A 7,130-nucleotide genomic window follows, 5' to 3' on the forward strand; every position below is an offset into this window, starting at 1 on the left:
CACACACACACACACACACACACACGAATGGGTAAGCTTTTATTCTGTTGCTGATACCATCAGAAAGATCTGTGATGGGTAACAGTGGACTTGCTCTTCTCTAGGGATCTCCAAACCCACCACGCCTGGTCATTGCTTTGCAGGAGCATAAGCATCTCAAGAGGTGGGTGCCTTTACTAACCAGCCCCACATCTCAAAAGCTGCCTTCAGCCTTACCAACCAGGTGCTTTTGTGCCTTTAGCTAATGGCTTTTATGTAGCAGAGCCTTGTTTGACAAAACTGTAGGTGGGGGTTGAGCTCTTGGCCAGGAGCACAGTTCAGCACTATCTCAGTTGTCCACGCTCACAGCCAGTGCAGATCCACCTGAACCTGTCAGCTGAGAGTGGCTGATCTAGTTTCAGTGCTTCACCTCCAGCTGTCACAGCCCCAGATGACTGGGGAAGAGGGCTTATGGAGACAGCACAGAACAGCCCTTTCTGTGGAGCTGCCCTCCCCTAGATCTTATGTAGCAGTAAGTGACACAAAGTCTAAAGAGAGAGGAAATTTAAGTTTAAAAAAACATAGTTATCCAATGGTCACCAGAGTGCAGACTTGAACTGCATGATCTCATATGAGTTTTTCCGCTAACTCATTAGTGTATGTTTTTTCCCTCTCACTTCCTTAGACACAGTCACATCTGGGAGCACTGCACACTGCTGTATATGCCTGAGAGGCATTCTGGAAGACATTTTAGCAAGAGGCACCACATTATCATATATATATGATCCTCACCTCGCATAAACCTTTATGAGCTCCATTCCTTGGAAGGAAGTCCTCGCATAACCCACACAAAATCAGGGACAAGAGGGGATGAGATGGGGGAGGAGGGCTTTATGGAGAAGAGGGCGCAGTCTTCCTTTGCCTACCTGTGACATGCGTGTGAAGCTTCAAGGTGCCTGATATCACTTCCTTAAATGCAGTCTGCCCTGCCTGATCCCAGTCAGTGGATAGGGTTGCACTTCCATGCTGCACTGTGATCAAGAAGTGGTTTGGGTGGGGAAAAAAGCTGTGCAGGGAAGAAAGTGAACATGAGAGATGTGGAACTACATATCCCTGTAGCAGTCATGGCAGTGCAGACGCCCTGACCAGGGACTGCCTAAAAATCTACAGTTCTGTGTTTCTGGATCCGTGCTTTCTGGAAACTTTTAATATTAATTTTCATGCTTCATTCTGTTGCTGAACAAAAAACAGAAGAGAACAGAATTTCTTACAGGAGGGACATGATGGTTTTTAGTCACCTTGCAGAAGGGTGGTATTTGTGAGTGGGAGGAACTGTGATTTGAAAATTCCTGTAGGGGTTAAAAAAAGAGAATAGTGTGCAAACATGAATTTTGTTTCTGAGTAATGCTCGTTCAGCTCTTCAGTTCACAGCTGCTTGGTTCAGGGAGCAAAGCTGAGGCTACATGCGGCTTGTTTCGCTAACGTTTCTCACTATTGCTCCAACCCAGATAATTCCACTGATGTTGCCAGTGCTGAGAGTTGCAATTTTAGCTGTGTTTCCATTGACTGGCTGGCCTGTTAACTACTCTGCTTTACTCTGTTCTGGCCAGTGAATCAGACATAGCAGTTCAAAAGCCAGTGGCTAGAAGAGCTGCAAACTAGTCTGCAGCTCAGTGACTTCTGTTGGCTTCAGCTAGACTTTGCAATAGGAGAAAACTCAACGGTATTTAAAAATCAGTCCATCTCTGAAATGACTTACCCTTTAATTTGACTTTAAAAATGTCAGCTGCATGCCTTGCACATCCAATCTTCAGAAAAGCAGAGAGTGTCAATGATGTAGTAAATATGAGGTGTTAAGACCAACCTTTCATTATCAGTTCTTTGCTGTGGAATCTATGTTGGCTGGTAATTTTATTCTCTATCCGTTCTTAGAAATGCTGCATTTAATCCATACAAACAAGTATTTAATTTCTGACTTGTTCAATAATGGTGGATGAAGGTGATTATTCTTGATACCCCACCCCTGCCCCCGGCCTAACTTCAAAGTTAGCTCTGCTTTGAGCACAGTTTGGATTAGAGGCCTTAAGAGGAATGTCCTTTCCAACCTAAATTATTCTGTATTTCTCTCCTGCTGCAGATACTAGATGCAGTATTACTTAGTGCTGCAGGTATTATTAGTGCTTTGGAGCCATTAGGAGAAATGCTGCAGTATTCTCTTACCATGCCATGTTACAGCCATAAAATGCAGAGAAATTGCAGTGCTTTGAACTAGAATCACTGGTGCAGTAGTACTATTCGAATGAATAACAGTAGCCAGCTTAATGGCTTTTATTTTAGCACCCAAGCTCTATGGTAAAATAGGAAAAAAAAACGGAAAAGCTTTATTTATTATTTGGCAAACACAGAGACACTAGAGCTGCAATGAGAATAGCAAGGGTTCAGACTTGGTCAGTGACAGGTACAGCTAGACCTGTGTCTACAAAACTGGTTGCATGAAAGTAGTGTCATCTGGTTTTATTGGAGTAGCTGGGCTGCTGAAGTTCCTGTGTCTGCAAAGGTCTGACTCAGGGGCAACCATTTTTTTTACCCCACTGTGAGGGCAAAAGGGGCATATAAGTGTGTTATCCCACAGCACTCGGTCCTTTAGATGCACAAGAGTGATTCCATCCCATATTACTTAGGACTATAACCAGAAATGAAGCTTTGTGTTTTGTGCTGGTGAGGGAGGCTGAGTGTGTATCCCCAGAGCCAGGAAGTCCTCTGTACGCAAAACAGGTATGGCAGGAGCAGGGACAGTAGCAGCAGCAATATATGTCTGTTTCCAAGATAATGTAACATCATGGCATTTCACAGTGAAAGTGTTTTTCATGTCAGCTCATTGCATCAGTTAGGTCGCAGATTTTGAACACATTTTCCATATTTTATTACACATTGTCTCAGAGTGATGCTGGCAGTTCTGATAAAGCAGAGTGGCTTGGATGAGTCAGGGAGGCTGCACGATCTGGGAGCTGAATTCAATTACTGATTACTTTGCCATCTTTGCAGCGTGACTTTTTTTTTTTTTTTTTTGAAGAAGCTTCCTGCATTGTTAGTTTTTATAGAAGTGTGAGAATTTGGGGTGTCTTTATTATGTTTTTGAAATGAGGTTACAGAAGCCCTGGTAACGTGGAGAAGGATGAAGCTGCTAGAAAGCTGTGCTTCCCAAGGGACAAAGATATATCCCTGTCAACGTTTTATCTCAAAGTTATTATCTTCTTTCAGAGTAATATATGTGGTGAAGGCTGGAGTTCATTTGTCGAGACTTCCTACTGTTAGTTATATTTTTTCTAGCACCTTTAACTTAATGTTCTCAAAGCACTTTGGTTAAGTTCAATCACCTTCTTGAAAAGTAGAAAAGGTTAAAACCTCCTTATTTTACATGGTAGGTCCAGCGATCTGCCCAATGTCCACTAGTACCTCAGGGTAGAAAGAGATTTTAAACTCCAGCATCTAGACTGTCAGCATCAGGCGCCAGCCCTGGGAAGGCACACCTTTTCCCAATGCCTTCTTCCTGCCACTTCCCTACAGAGACGCTGGTTCAATTTCTACTTTGCGTGGCTCTTTCTTTGTAAAAGGGAAGTTACTACTTAAGATCCTGCAAGACTAGAGGATGTTGCAGAGCTGTTTTCTCCTTGGAAGTAGCTGTAGAAAATTCTGGTATGATACCACCTGGAATATTGCTGTGGAGAAAAAAAGTGCTAGCTGCAGTGCCACTTTTCCAAGGTTATCATAAGCCTTTGGATTACTTTTTTAATAGCTTTCTGTCTGCAAGTTTAGTGTTAAATCATAGGTTAAGTAGTAGAAGCAAACAGGAGATGCAAAACTTAAGTCATAAAGTCTCTGAGGAAAAGGTAAGGAAGCTGTACTGAGACATTAGTGAAGAAACAACTGAAACAAATTTTCCTGGTTTGGGAAACCGGCTAGGTGCCATGATAAATCATCTCTATCTGCAACTCTGAAATCTATTATTTTGAAAACATAGTTTTCAAGTAATCAGTGAACAACTGTTTCATAGATTGATCACATTTCCTAGATCAGATTACCCCCAAAAACTGGGTACAGAAGTGACAGTCACGGACCTTTGTGACAAACCTTTCCCTGCTCACACAAAGCTCTGAGCAGGGAAGAATTGTAGAGAGGAAAAGAGCTAAACTGTGCAAGGGGAGACATCAACTGCACCATTCCTGCAGACATCCTAGAATGTCTACACAGAATATTCTGCTGTTAAATAACCCAGGAGCGTATTGCCATCATTACTGATTTCACGAATCTCTCCCCAGAAATAATTACAAGTAGATTTACTAGGAGATATTTAGCCAGTTCTGATACAGCCATTCCTCAAATCTGGGCATGAGGAACTGTGCAACTTTGCTATTATGCACATATAGTAAGAAGTCATGCACAGCTTATGAACAGAAAATGATGCATTTTTTGTTCAGGTCTGCTAGTAGTGAGATGATTCCTGCTCTTTCACCTCCTGCGTGATTTAATCATAGTAATACAGGCTTTTGTCAGAGCAGTGATTTAACTACTCCTCCCCACTCTGCACATCAGGCTGTAAAAGTTGCCCTGCTCTAGTAAGTCTTACAATTTTTGCTGAGAAATTCATCCCTAAAGTTGCTGCAAATTACAGAGCTGTTGCAATTACGGTGACTCTTCCAGGATCATTACAATGAGGAAAAGCCAATTTGATGAGTGTTTGCCATTACAGTTTCAAATGTCAGGACAGGGCATGGCATTTTTCCAATTACATGTCACTGCTAAAAGCTAGGTGTTTTTTCCTAGTACTTTTCGCTAAAAAGGTCTTTTCTTACTGCTGTAGCTGTTGTTGTTACTGCTATTTCTTTTAGCATGTTTGCTTAAAATCCATAACAGGTGTCTAGCTACAGACCTGTATTAAGCCTAAACAGGAAGGGTGCAGTGTTTGAAGGTGAAGCTGCCAAAAGAAAAGAACAAAGCCTCGAGGCTACAGGAAATTCAGATGGCATTGATTCAGGAGACAGCCAGATGCTTCAGGCTGAGTCAGTGCTGGACCTCCTCACAGATTTAGCAGGCAGCATTTTACCAGGACCTTTTTATACATGAGCTGAGTAACTGAATCCACATTTCATCAAAGATCTCCTAATATTTTTTTAATATAATAGCTTTATATTTAGTCTTTGGGCTAAACTCAAGCTATCTCTGTGCTGTCTAGAAGTAGGTGGTTCCTACTTGATATAGGTGGAGAGCTTTCTTGGAAGGCCAGTCATCACCAGATCATCAGAGGCAAAAATGTTCTTAAACTTGATATGACTCCTTCAGAAAGAGATTTCTTCTCCGGTGGGCTTGTTGGACATTTGAGTGAAATCGGTACTAAACCTAATACATAAGGAGTTTTGAATAGATCTATGAAAAATTACCTTCTCCCTCTCTCAACCTGTTTTAAGTTTGGCCTCAAAATGTGTAGCTTCAGCTGGTTCTTGAAGCATTGAGAGAGTCTGTTGTGATAAAATGGGTAGGAAAAATGTTAAATTCTAATGCAGAAGTTAGAAAAAGCAATCAAAGTATTTTGAGGTATTCTTCGTAATCTGAGGAGAGGTGCAAAAGAGGCACAAATCCTATTTTGTTTATTTTGAAAGTGTCACACAAATCTTGTTTCCATGTATGGCTCAGTTTAATCCATGGGAAACCTTTTAGAAAAGGCCACAGCAGCCAGCTGCAGCATTTTCAAAATCCATGGACTACTGACCTGGGGCTTAATATAGACTACCCTTTTCCAGGGGTGTGACTGTAGCCATCCAACTCAACAGCATTAAGAGGTCAGTCAGCTGTGATCCTTGTCAGGAAAAGCAGCCGTTGTGGATGGTGAGCAGGTTTCTCCTTCAGAGAAGTTTGGTATCATTAGAAAGTTCTCACATGGCTTTCTCTAGCATAGACCGTGACCTACAGATCATAACATCGCTGTGAAATGCTGGAGGGAAAAATCTGAACTAATCACTCCTAATAACTCTGCACAGACCCACGGGGTAAGTCTGAGGTCAGGGCTGAATTGATCTTTGATGTGAGAATGGCAGTAGCTGTAATTCACTTGCTGGTCATGGGAATGGGACTGAGCCAAAACCAGTTTTCTCTGAGCTAGATAAGGGGTAGAGGGGGTGGGAATGTGACTTAGGAGTCTCTACGTTTTATATGCAAGGGACCCTATCTCTGCATAATCACTCAGGCCAGTGCAAAGCAAATGCTGAGTAGGAACACTCAGAGCTCGTGGTGTGTTATACTGGTTTTGTACTTTCTTTGTGCAGGCTTCTTTGTGTGAAAATAAAATCATCAGAGTTCAGAATACTCTTGCTTTAACAGTCACTAAAGCCGGGTGCTATCTGGCAGCCCGTGTTATGTGGGAAATGAAAAGAGATGCTTAGTTGGTCCCTCTTGGCCATATGGTTTGTGAATTTGGATATCTGGAGTGACAGTGTAGCCATTGAAACCTAGCTCCCAGCCCAGCTCCTGGTGCCCTCTGTCCATTTGCATTCTGGTAATGAGAATGATTTTTCTTTTCTTTAGTTTTTGCTTTTGTGGTTCTGCAGATGGTGGGGTGCAGGTGGCGGGGAGATGGGAAGAGAAAATTTGGGGAAGGGGCTTCTGACCTTCTGGATTTTCAGCCCCACTAAGCCATCCACCACTCCTCATATGACTGTCACCTCGCATTATTGTAATTAGCAGCTGCCAGCCCCACAGATTTGACAGTGGAATTGAAAAAGTCAGAGAAGGTCTCTGCCAGTTTAAAATTAACCCTGTCACTGCAGGACAGATTGTAGTAGAAGTAGCTCCTTCGCATTTGCATTGAGACAACCCAATGCTCCTGCTGTTGTAATCCACCTTCCTTGTCTCACTCTGCTTTGTTCTTCTCGTGTCCTCCCAGCTCCCAGGGACACTTCACACTCCTTCCTCCCCACATGCCACCCCCTCTTCTCTGGCTGTGAGAAGTGAAGCTGCTAAGGAAAGCGCTCAAGCCAACAGTCCCAGAGTCCGTGGGGGTGGATGATAAACATGGCTTTCCGTGGCTGTGCCAGGTGAGGTGCGTCTGCCCAGCCTCAGAAAAGACCCTGCTGCTCTGTGCACATCTCTCTTCTCCT

Source organism: Leptosomus discolor, chromosome 1 (genome assembly GCF_034619465.1).
Source record: "Leptosomus discolor isolate bLepDis1 chromosome 1, bLepDis1.hap2, whole genome shotgun sequence".
Classification (NCBI taxonomy): Eukaryota; Metazoa; Chordata; class Aves; order Leptosomiformes; family Leptosomidae; genus Leptosomus; species Leptosomus discolor.